General features: G+C 37.4%; 2 long non-coding RNA genes across 2 annotated transcripts; both read right to left on the reverse strand.

Moving 5' to 3' along the window:
- Positions 1-3,907: 3,907 nt before the first annotated feature.
- On the reverse strand, positions 3,908-4,754 carry LOC138133623 (uncharacterized). Its single transcript, XR_011160446.1, has 2 exons — positions 4,306-4,754; positions 3,908-4,250 (listed from the first exon to the last, which is right to left on the reverse strand). It is a non-coding gene; the product is annotated as an uncharacterized lncRNA (long non-coding RNA).
- A 213-nt stretch (positions 4,755-4,967) lies between these two features.
- Positions 4,968-6,233, reverse strand: LOC138133622 (uncharacterized). Its single transcript, XR_011160445.1, has 3 exons — positions 5,636-6,233; positions 5,165-5,580; positions 4,968-5,107 (listed from the first exon to the last, which is right to left on the reverse strand). It is a non-coding gene; the product is annotated as an uncharacterized lncRNA (long non-coding RNA).
- Between the last annotated feature and the right edge of the window lie 7,070 nt (positions 6,234-13,303).

Below are 13,303 nucleotides of genomic sequence, written 5' to 3' on the forward strand. Positions count from 1 at the left end.
CGCGTTTTTTGCATTTTTCTTGTGAAAGGAAAAGTTTTGATTGGAACCACTTGATCCCGGAACCCTAACACTCAGAATTTTTGTACCTGTCGCATTATCACTATCACCTTTAATTTTCGCTTCATAGTCTAAAAGTCTATTTTTGACAAGGGTTAAATTCAGGTTGTCTTCGTTGAGGGTCTCTAATGCTGTTATGAGACCATCATAAGTCGAAGGGAGAGTTGACAGAAGATGTGATACTTTGTCCATTTCGTCCAATTTCGCACCCGCCGCAGTTAATTCCGGTATTATTTCTTCGAACATGTTAAAATGTGCGATCAACGTTTGATTACCCTCCAGTTTTAATGAAAGGGGTCGTTTTCTTGCTGCAAGTTGCGTGGCCAAAGTTCGTCGTTCATAGATAGCATCAAGTTGATTAAAAATGGTTTTAGCGAAACGTACCTCTTTCGCGAAACTCAAGAATGCATCACTTAAGTAGTCCACAATAACACCAGTTCTGATAACTGACTAGATGAGAAATCCAAATTCCTATCCTGGTTTTTGTCGATTATATTCTCGTCTTCAATTTCCATAAGGTCTAGTTCAAAACACGTTGATGATAATGTTGATGTTTCACCTGAATGTGAAATAGGTCGTTGGACCGAAACCAAGTTAGGGTGTGACCATTTATTTCGATTTCCAGAATTAATCTCGTTAATGTTAACAACGCAAAAGTAGCACTGGTCATGGTGATTTTGGGGTTCTCGCCAAATCAAGGGTGTTCTGAATTTGAGAGCACGTCTTTTTCCACTTGACCATTGCCGCAGATAGAACACAATTTTGACACACATTATGGGGTACCTATGGCTCGTCTTGATTGCATAATTTTATTCCAAAGCAGTTAATATACGCAGTTTTAACGAAGTCCGAGATAAATTTTCTATATTTTGTAAATACCCATTCGTCACATATTATTATTATTATTATTATTATTATTTAAAAAAGAATATTCGCGGAGGATAAACCTATAACGCAAAAAACTTAATTTAAGACGCAGATGTAAATTAATTTCTGTCCAACATCCTCTTAAAAGCGTGGACAGTGGATATATTGACAGTTTCAGGAGAGCGTCCGTTCCACAAGGTGAATGTTCGATTTGTTAAGAAAGACTGTCTTACCACACCTTTAAAAGATTCCTTTTGGGTTTTATAGTCGTGACCACGAAGTCTCTGATCGAGAGCAAATTCAAGGAAGTCATCCATACAGCCCGGAAACAATTGATGTGTAATTCTGAACATTTGAATTAAGTCAGCTCTGTCTTGTCTCCTGCATAAAGGAGGCAATGAAAGTATTTCTAGTCGGAGCTCATAGTTCAGTTTCCTTAAATCTGGATTCCATCTTGTCACTTCGTGTTGCACCCTGTCAAAAATGTTCTTGTCCTTGATCAAGTTTGGTCTCCATACAGGAATAGCAAACTCAAGGTGAGGTCGGATATATGTTGTATAGAGTTTGGATACCAGATCTGGTGAAGGATTGTCAAACACGTGTTTAAGCAAATACAACACCCTCCTTGCCTTACCCGCAGCAGCTAAGCACTGTTCAGACCAACTTAATGTATCTGTAACAATCACTCCTAAATCGTTATGAGATTTCTTAACCAACAATTCGCTTCCGTTTATGACATAAACCAATTTAGGATTGTTTATGCCACAATGTAATACACAACATTTTGACGTATTTAGAGGAATCTGCCATTTTTTACTCCACTCCGTTACAATATTTAGTTTCGCTTGTAGGTCTGTTTTTTGTGATCACCAAATATTTTTATATCATCCGCATATGCGGAATAACAGTTTTCAATACTACGTCATAAATCACATGTATACAGCAAAAACAGAATCGGTCCTAAAACAGAGCCCTGCGGAACGCCGCTTACCACAGACCTGAGAGATGATGTGACTTTTCCCACTCTAACACAAAACGTAGGATTCGACAGGAATGCTCCGATCCAACGAAGTAAACATCCATCAATGCCGCGGGACTTCAGCTTTTTCAACAATAAATCATGAGGCACCTTATCGAAAGCCTTGCTGAAGTCAAGATATATAATATCGAGTGGTTGCTTGCTGTCCATCGTTTTTGTCCAAGTATTCGTAGAAAATAGCAAACCAGTCACCACAGACCTACCAGGTATGAACCCATGCTGTTGTTCTGGGATAAGATTGTTATCTTCCATGTGTGCCAATAGCTGCTTGACAATGATTTTTTCCATTACCTTGCAGCTTAGGGACGTAAGACTCACAGGCCTATAATTTACCGGATCAAGTTTGTCTCCTGATTTGTATAATGGGGTAACAGTTGCTAATAACCACTCCTTTGGCAGAACACCAGCCGCGAACGAGGATGTCATTATTTCAGACAGAGGTGTAGACAACGATATAGCGCAATTTTTTAGGAGTTTTGCTGACATTGTTTGATCTGGACCAGGTGCTGTATCAACAGAGAGCTGAAGAAGATATTCTTCAACAATCCCCGGATCAAAATCGACATGTGACAATTTACTACCATTCCACGTGGTCACGACAGGGACTGTGCTAATTAAAGCCGGTATGCTATAACTTAATGCAAAGCTTCCCGCCAAGGTGTCTGCCGTTTCAATAAAATTGGAGCACAATAGCCCACCCACCCCGCGCACAACCGGAACGGACACTCGACCTGCAATGCGCTTTCTAACATATGAATAAAATGCTTTCGGTTTGTCAATTAATGAATGTTCATACTTGCTTTTTGCTCGTCCAATCTCAGCTTTAAGTTGATTAGAAAACCTTCGATGTTCTAATAAATGACTATTGCTAAGGGTTCGTTTATATTTTTTCCACAACTTTTTTTTGTATTTTACTTTATTAAGGAGGCTGTCGTCAATCCAAGGTTTATTACAATTTAACCTTCTACTAAATAATCAAGAGTTAGAATGCACATATGTTCTAATAATTGATAAGAGTTTGTCCCATTGTTCCTGAGTAGACAATGATTTTAAAATATTCCAATCAACAAGCGATAGTTCATTGTTAAGGTTTTCAAAGTCAGTTTTAATATAATTATATTCCTTGTATTTTTTATCATGGTAAAGAAGCAATTGTAAATCAAATTTTATAGTTGAATGATCTGAAATTCCTATGGGACTTGAAACTTTCACTGAAGTCACAAGATTTTCATCCGTTGTTAAAATTAGATCTAATAAAGATATATTTTGACAAGTTCGGTACCTGGTGGGTTCATTGACTAATTGAGAAAAACTATTTTCTGACAAAAAATCTACAAATATCTGTTCTGTGTTCGAAGTTGTCGCGCTAGTTTTTCAAGACCAGTTAATGTTGGAAAAATTGAAATCTCCCACAATAATTAAATTAGGAAACTTTTCCAAGGTAGATGCAATTGTGTCAAGTAAGGTTATGTCATTATTCTGGCTGTTTAAGACCGAATTTGTTGGCGGCCTGTAGACACATGCAATGACAAAATTAAATTGATCGTTTTCGAATTTAATCCATAAAGAATCGTAAGGTTTGACAGAAATGTTAAGTTCTGTAATAGTAAATTTTTTTACTAATAACCGATTTGTTAACATAGATGCAAACGCCACCCCCCCTAAGAGACGACCGGTCGTTTCGAAATAGTAAGTAATTATCAATATTAATTACACTATCTATAATTGATGACTTTAACCATGTCTCCGAGAGGGCGACTATGGTTGGTAAGGTACATAGACAACACAGTAAACCTATAGAACGCAAACTCCCATAGTTTTTTGTGTCCCGACGCCATCTACTGGCTTGTGGTAGGTGCAAAATAAGACACAGCCAGCTGGATATCCTGGCTTTTTTATTTATTTTAATTTAAAGTAAATTATTTATGAAACTAAAAGACTACATTTATTTTGAAGTTTTTATTTTTAATCTTTTTCGATACATTTCCGTTGTATTTTTATAAATTTTGGTTTGGTATTTCTTGCATCCTCACCCAAAATTTTGCTGTTTATTTTCATCGAATTTTGCATGAAGTTTTATACGTTTTCGGTTCATTACAGTCCGAATTTTGGATCGACATTTTGCCTTTTTAAAATGTTGAATATGCTGAGCTTTTCTTATTTTCTTTTTGAAACTTTCACATCATAAGAATTTATATCTTCAGCTTCATTACTACAGAAAACAGGAGTTACACAATTATATTGTCTTCAGTAGAAACGTCGTAGATCAGTAGATCGGATGAAAATTCTATAAAAAGTAGTTTTCAGTTAAAATATAATTATCAATATTTTTTTACTATTACTGGAAGTAAATCTGGACTGGAAAAGGAGGGAAGTTGTATCGAGGGTACGGCCAGATTCGTTCGTGCCGAAGTCTTTGCTGGTAAAATGAAGTCCACACACAGTATAGCTGTTATACCAACACTTTCATAGGCTCCAAAGTTTATAACTGCTTGTTATCCGTCTTTTTAATACATTTCATAAAACGCCCAGGATATTTAATTGGATTTGGAAATTTATGGCGAGTTCCACATGGTTTATAATACCTTTGCACGGTGCAAAGTCTCACAATAGTAAATTTATTACTTATGACTTGATATGTCAAAATATAATTTTTTAAATTTTGGCACAAGTTTCCGCGATTTTTATTTTTATAAAACCGCAGCGTCCCCTGACGGCTTGTGGTGGGTGCGTTTCCAAAAAAACGAGGAAAATGCATAGGAGTTTGCGTTCTATAGGTTTACTGTGTTGTCTATGGTAAGGTATTAAGTACAGAGTGATCAACAAGAATCCAAATCAAGAGTGCTACCTCATCTTTTGTTTTATCGAAACATATGTCGTAGACTTATCAGACACTTTTATATACTGGCTGTGCACACTCGTTTCGTTGGTTGCCTACCTCTCAAAAATCTATTATTAATGACTTTTATAAATTTTTTATAATTCATGAATAACGAATTTAAAAGAAAGTTATTATTAATTATTATTCATTATTGATTAAGGAAAAAACACACAGTTACATAAAATTCCTTCATAAGGCACGTAATCTTTGGTTACAAAATTTTAAAAATAATTATTTTTCATAATTCTTTGTTTTGTTGTTTTCTGTAAGAAAAGTGCTAAAGTTATTATTCTCTCATTTTTGGTTAATTGAGAACTTACTCGTATCTTTTCTACCAGTTTAAAACATTTAAATTACTCCAAGGTCAAAAAATAATTTTTCACAAAAACTGCTCGAAATGTTCTGCATTGTGGTCCAGACAGAGTCAAACTTGCCTCTCATATTTTCCAAAAACACTTATGAAGCTGTCAGGTGAAATGGATTGCCAAAATTCATTTATGATGAAAATTTGTTTAAGGTAATGTGTGGGTTTTATTTCTTGCAACACACAAGGGAAACAAATTAATATTCTTCAAAATTTTTGCAATAACTGCCATAACTCAATTTAATTTGCTGTCTTAAACGCCTTATGGAAGTTGAGGGATGTTCCTTGATAATTTGTCGAACATTTTGCATCATTGCTAAAATTTGAACTAAGGACTGACCTGACTTCTCCTTAATGATGGATTATGATTCACTAAAATTAGGCACTATAATTTTAAGACATTGATAAACTTGTTGATAACCAATACCATCAGTTTCGGACATCTGGCTTGAAATTCTTCAGTGTAAGGGGGTACAAAGTAAGGCCAGTCTTCACTTTCATGTTTCACCCTCTTTCGAAAATAATCTAATAAAAATGCCTTCTCTTTAATGGTAAAACCCATTTTACAACTTATTCTGGGATAATTATTGCTTACAATTTCAATAAACGTCTGTAAACTTTGCGGAAATCGAAGATTTGTTTTCTAGGTTAAATCACTTAAATTGTCAACAAGAACAACCTTGAATTTTGAAATGTGACATTTCAACGAAACATCTCCGTACCAGTGGCGTCGCGTTTGGCAATAAAGCTGGTAATTTACCAATTCTTACAAATGTAAAATATTGCTTTTGTTTATTTTATAAATTACCTCCATTATCAGATAATAATAATACAATGCACAATTATAATTCCAACGTCTAAAATTCATGAGGTATGATTTATTATAAAATAGCGTTTGAGACCACAAATTGTCTACGGCCATGCTTTGAACGCTTATTTGCGTATGATTCTGCTACGACGTGACCGATAATTTGCAACGCCTGCTCTGATTTGGATTCTTGTTGATCACTCTGTACTTCTACAAGCAACTCGTTAAATTTGGACGTTATTGAACAGATATTTGTATAGAGAACAGATATATTGAAATTTTCGACAATCAGTTTTTTTGTTTGGTAATGATCTGGGGCACGCGATTAATATACTTAATTGTTAAATTAGTTTCACCGGAGTTTATGCGCTGATTTAATTCTTCACGTAGTGACTTGAGATACTGCATTTGACGAGGTGTTCTGTCCTCTCTTATAACAATTTTCGCATAAACATCCTTACCCAAAAGAACTGATTGTTTTCTTAAGCATGATCGAGCTGAATCGGAATTATTTAAACGCAGTTTAAGCGGAGCTGGTTTCCTGCCGTTACTCTTTCCCAAACGGACAACATTTTCAGGGGATTCAAAATGATTGTGACCAAGTATGGCAACTATGTAGGAAAATTTATGTGGCAACTGTGTGGGTAGGGTAGAGTTGACATTTCCTTGACAGTTCATAGTCGCGCAATTTTGTAAGTTGTCAAATCAATGGGGAATGGAATTGAAGAAATCAAATGCTCACTTATGAAATGTCATACAAATGTCAACTCTACCCCATTCACACAGTTGCCACACAAATTTTCGTACATAGATGCCATACTTGGCCACAATCATTTTGAATCACCCAATATAAACTAGGCAAAAATGAATAGGCACTTTTTCCTTTTTTGAATTTTTTATAACTACAGTTTAAAATCTGTAATGAAATGTGTTAGAAATAGATTTATATACACATTATATGTAATGTTTCAAGTACCTGTAACATTTTAAATTTATCTAGTGTGGAGGATTGGGGCAATTATTTTGCTTTCCAAGAAAAATTGCGGAATTCCTTGTTCATTTTTGCCTAGTTTATAACAAAAACCATCTGGATTGTTTAAACAACATCTCCGTGTCGTAGCCATATTGAAAATATTAATTGTTATTAAGCAAAATTAATTGTAAGCCACACAAAACATAAAAATATTCCACCTACCGCGTCAGAAGGGCTTTTCAAAAATATCTAAAATACTAGAGCTGTTGCGCAAAAACTAATCTCATCTTCGATATCAGCGAGCTAAGATGAAACAAAAACGATGAAAACATCAAAGTAAAAAATTAAAAAGTACTATTTTGTTGGGCAGTGTTATCAATTATCATGTCTGTGTTGTCCGCGAGCTCGAGTAAAATTCGGCCGTTGCGGTTGGCTCTTCGACCACCCCAGGCCTGGTGTTTGGCATTGGAGTCACCCACGGCGATGACCGAGGTGCCGGTGTCTAATAGATTATGTCATTTTCCCGTAGCAAAATTTGCGGAGGGTGATAACACGAAATGATTGTCAGTGGACCGTTCACGGTCTCGATTTTCACCGCCGTGGCTTCCAGGTTCTGGAGAACGGGAGGCACAATTTGATAGTGTGGAATTGTACGGCGTACGTAAATAGCTGTTCGTCCTCCAGGACCTTGGGTACGGTCGCTGCGATACAACTCATAACTTATCATTCCGATGATCGATGAGCGCGTATTTGACTTCGTTGTCAAGTCGATTTGCCTCCGATGTGTCGACCATAGCGCCAGTTGCTTGAATTAGATCGACGATCCATTGCGGCAAAGTCTCTTGTTGTCGCGGCTCGACCCGTGTTAGAATTGAGTTTGTCATGGCGATTTTGATTTTTTTCCTCCAGAGCTCCGACTGCGTTTTCGAGGTTTTCGACCGATTCAATCCGAGGAATCGGTCCGAAATCGGTTTCCAGAATTTCCACCAAGAGCGGCCAATTTGTGAGGTGAACTTGTGTTTTTGCGCTCTCGCATTTGCTTCGTCACCGATGTGCATCAGCACGGACAAGTGGTCTGAGTTGAGCGCGTTTACGACGTGAAGTCTCGTTTGGAAGGGGACGTTCTTTGGTGTTGGCTCTGGAGGAGCCTCAATTAGGAAGTCGGTCGCGTCCGCGAGGTCGAAAAGAATTCGGCAGTTTCGGTTGGTTTCACGGCTGCCCCAGGTCAGGTTTGTGATGTCATTCTCTCGAAGCAGATCCTGCGGCTTGTAATAACATGAAATGAGTGTCAATGGACCGTTCGCGGTCTCGATTGTCATGGCGGTGGCTTCCAGGTTCTGGAGAGCGGGAAGCGCATTCGGATAATGTGGGAGCGTACGGCGAACGTAAACGGCTGTTCCTCCTGCAGCAACGTCGGTGCGGTCGCTGCGGTACAAAACGAAACCCCGAATTTTGGGGTCCGGGTCGCTGGCGTGCTCGGTGGAGGTCGAGGTCTGAACTACCATGAGAACTTCCGTGATGATTTTTTCGGCTGTGGAATTTTAGGCGCGGGGGCAGGTCGGGGGGTTTGGGCTGGGACCGCGGGTTTCTTGGAAGCCGCTGCGTCAGCGAAGCTTTTCGTCGCGTTTTTGAGCCTTGCAGCAGGTTGCTTGACAGGGGCCGATTGAGTCATGGGGGTGGCGAGGGTGGCTGGAGCGCGCTTTTGTTGGGGACCGGGCTTTGGTTTCGGGATTTTTTCCCCTGGTACCCTCGAGGGAACCTGGGACATCCCCGGTAGCTGGCGGTGTGTGCGCCACCGCAATTGGCGCACTTTTCCGGGACAGTTTTGACCTTTTTGCAGGCTTGCAAGTCATGACTCTCGCCGCATATCACGCACTTGGGTTGGGCGCGACAGTGCCGCTGGGAGTGGTGAAACCTCTGACAGCGGTGACACTGGGCCATTTTTGTGGGGCCGCTCGACAATGATCAAAAGATGGCAGATCGACCTCAGTTCGAAATTTTGTCTGGGGTCTTTTGGGACCTCGACAAGGATCAAGGGGAGGGGCTTATTGGACCTGGTTGAAATCATCCTGGTCACCTTGATTGGTGCCAGGCCTTGATTCACCACGTCGGACTTGACGTCGTCGAGGCTGATCTCGATGGACACCGTTCGGAACTCGGCACGGAGTGTTTTCTCCACGGGGAGAGTGAAAGAGTGGAAAGGCACTTCGCTCTCGTCGAGCAGGTGGATCAGCGCACGGAAATCGTCGGTGGTCACCGGATTGACACGGATGCCATCGACGCACGACTGGGCCTTGGAGAAGGTGATTTTTCTTTGGGTCATCGCGCTTGAAACCGACTTTCATCTCCCGGTCGTTTTCATTCTCCTCGAGGCGGGGGTGGGTCTTGGCGGCGCGGGCGGCGGCGAGCAGTACGGCTCTCTCCTTTTGGAGAGACTCGACCATCTGCCTGAGCTAATTCAGATCCTGCAGCAGTCGCAGCACGTTCTCCTTGGAGAGCTTCGAATCAACTTTACGCACCGGCTCAGGTTGTTTTCGAAGGTTTTCCGGTCAACAATAACATAGGGAAATTCGGCGATAAACTCTTCTAAGCAGTTTTGTACAGAGTAGATCCATGAACCATTCACTTTCAAACCATTGCGAAAATAACTTTCAATCAAAAACGCTTTCTGCTCTGACGTGAACACTAGGAAATAGTAAACGTAAACCCTACCTGAAAACAAATGTCAAAATATGACAGTTTTACTCTAATTTTACTAATCGGAAGTTCAAGCGACGACATGCCTTAACTAAAACAGGATATTTCCATTGGTAATGCTACCAGAACATTAAATGAACACCCGATAGCTTTCTAGCCACACGAGATTCGTATACAAGCTTGCAGTATCTCTTCAGAATATCAAAACAGTTCATTACAGGAATAGTCCCTGATGTTTGTGAAGCACTTATCGAAGTATTAAAAAAAACATTAAGGTAATAAAGAAAACTAGTTCTTCCAGAGAAAAGACCTCATAAGTCATAACCGAACCATCGGCTGGTGAACACTTCTGATGTTCCTAACAAAAATAAAATAATTATATTAACATTCATGTAAAAATAATTGAGTAATCAAAAAAATTAAAATTATATCATGCGTGCCTTTTTTTACTATTTTACAGGTAAACTTTAGTAATGACAATTTGTTTTAAATGTATTGTGTTACACAAAATTACAATTTTAGTAACAAATATTTTTAAAATTTAATGAACGTTTTTGCACTACCGGCCATTTTCACGTGTTTACAGATTTCATGAACGAACGACATGTTTACCAGTCAAAAGACGGTAAGTAATCAAATAAGAAATTGTTGTGCATCAACAAAGTATTCCCGCATTCATTATTAAGTTATCTATCGAAATATGTAGCTTAAAAGTATTATGCATTTACAACAAAAATCCACGTTTTTTAAAAAAATCAGATTTTATAGTACATTTTCCCAACAAAATGGGTAAAAAGTAATGGTAGGTCTGCATTTCCTGTCTAGTTCTATGACACGATTGACCGGGGCAAATGTGAAATTATAGAAAATGTGCAACAAAATGATATTTTTACCTTCCAAATTGGACAATTAATAAGGACATTAGCAGCTTTACAAGAAAAAAATTAGAACACCCCTTTAATGAAACAATAAAATAATACCAATCGTTATAAAAAACAAAGAAAAAACTGAAAATCAACACTTAGTCTAAATTCTAACATGTCTTTCATCTTCTTGGCAGGTATTTAAGTAGTATTTGTAAACTCAATATGAGCACCTACTTTAAACTGTACTTACATATAAGTGCTCGACATGCTGTGACAAAAAATAATACTTAAATAAAATACAAAATTAAAGAAAATTGAAGATTATTGCAAATTATAACCCTGGAATTGTATGCCGAATTCTAAGCATCCCCTCCTGCCTCTGGTCGGGATGGGTACAATTTTAAAAAATCTTCTGTCTCTACAACGTCATCATCAATTTTATCAGGCCAAATAAACTTGTTTATTTTTCACTTTAGTTTAATTGAATGATAACTCCTAGGATGCGAAATACATAAACATGTCCATAACAACCGAGGCGTAATAAAAGGGCATAATGAATTCATTACGCCCTCAAAAAAGTTGATTTCAAAAGTGAATATTTAGTCCATAGCAATGAATGAGTGTATTTTCCAGACTAAACACAAAATTAGAAAATAATTTTACTGTGAAACTTACCAGTTCTTGAAAGTACGCCAACAGTACAGTCGCACTTACAGTCGCTATTTCATATTTTGACTGCCATATCCTAAAGGTTTCGTACTCTTTTTTATGTTTATCTTGTGATTTAAAAGGTAGCAAACCTTCCATTGCTTTTTGAGTTTTTTATTGTACACATTCTGGTAGCGTATTCATAATTGCAACTTAAAAGCAAATTTGACAATTCAAAAGAAAATTTGGCAATTAAAAGTAAACTCATCAATTTTATCAGGCCAAATAAACTTGTTTATTTTTCACTTTAGTTTAATTGAATGATAACTCCTAGGATGCGAAATACATAAACATGTCCATAACAACCGAGGCGTAATAAAAGGGCATAATGAATTCATTACGCCCTCAAAAAAGTTGATTTCAAAAGTGAATATTTAGTCCATAGCAATGAATGAGTGTATTTTCCAGACTAAACACAAAATTAGAAAATAATTTTACTGTGAAACTTACCAGTTCTTGAAAGTACGCCAACAGTACAGTCGCACTTACAGTCGCTATTTCATATTTTGACTGCCATATCCTAAAGGTTTCGTACTCTTTTTTATGTTTATCTTGTGATTTAAAAGGTAGCAAACCTTCCATTGCTTTTTGAGTTTTTTATTGTACACATTCTGGTAGCGTATTCATAATTGCAACTTAAAAGCAAATTTGACAATTCAAAAGAAAATTTGGCAATTAAAAGTAAACTGTTTTTGTTTCATAGGCTGCCAGATATTGTATTTATGTAGGTAAAGCGTACACAAAGATGCCAATTCTTTGTCTTTTTTTTAAAGAACACGAAGTGAAAAATAAAATCTTGTATGCATCACGGCGTCACCGAATGATTACGCCTATCGAACGATATCCATCTCTCGGGCTAAAACCCTCGAGTTGGATTTTATCGTTCTCCGGGCGTAATCATCGTTGTAACGCCCTTGGTGCATAAATAGCTATTTTGGTGTATTTCAGAAACTTAACGCTCCATCCGTCATCAATTTTGCCAGTTATCTGACCTATAGGCTCTGCCATTTCTATTGAAACACCACCTGTTGGATTTTTCCTAAAATTTACCAATGTGTAACAGGTTCGGTCGGTTGTAAAACGGCTTTTAGTGAGAAATTTGAAATTTTGACATTTTCTAGTTCCTAAAACGTCAAAGCAAATCACTGTCAAAATAAGTATAATAAATTGATAAATCAATGATCTAACTACACATTTAGCAATTATTTATCTCGTCGACGCATCGTGCATTTTAATATATATAATAATTTAATATAAATGTCAATAGAAATCTAAAAATTTTACGCCTGCGAGTCCTACCACTACAAATGTGAGTGAGTGGTTTTTAGCGTGGTTATCTGTCGTGGTTAGTGTTCCTGCTGGAAGGTGGAAGGTAAAACGCAAGGGAAACTCAAAGAATTTTAATCAATGAACAAGGAAATTACAATATCAAAGGATTGGCGCCAGTTTTGGAATCTTGAAGGATTTCGCCTCTCAGGTGTGATTGGATAATTCTGTAGACAGTAATATCAGATACCTGTCTGGAAAAAAAAATGGTATTATGGGGGTATATAGGCAATGTGGGATAAGATTGTAAGGATTAAAAAAAAATCAGGAGTTTGAGGAACTCATAATTGAATGAATTGGGGAAGTTTAAGTAAAAAATAATTATTTTGGTTTATTTCAATGTACTTATATGTATTAAGTATTTTAATAAACTACACTTGCTGAAATGCTTTTTTTATTGAATATTTCTTATACTGAAATCACAGAGGAATCGACGAAACTAACACGTAACCTCACTTTTCTGCTGTTAAAGTTAAATGAGTTATAATAAGTAAAACAAATAAAACTGCACTTAAAGTTTAGCTGAAGAGATGATTAATTCCAATTTAGAACAATAATTTAAGGTGTCCCCTCAAGGCGCATGTGCCAACTGGCGTGTGATAAAAAGTGCGGGATTTAATTTTGATGTTAGCATTGTTAGCAAATGTAAATACGTTCTAAGCTGAAGACGCAGACGCTTTTTAGAATGATAGAAAAACACCTTTTTAACTTACGGAA

Source organism: Tenebrio molitor, chromosome 6, assembly GCF_963966145.1.
Source record: "Tenebrio molitor chromosome 6, icTenMoli1.1, whole genome shotgun sequence".
Taxonomy (NCBI): domain Eukaryota; kingdom Metazoa; phylum Arthropoda; class Insecta; order Coleoptera; family Tenebrionidae; genus Tenebrio; species Tenebrio molitor.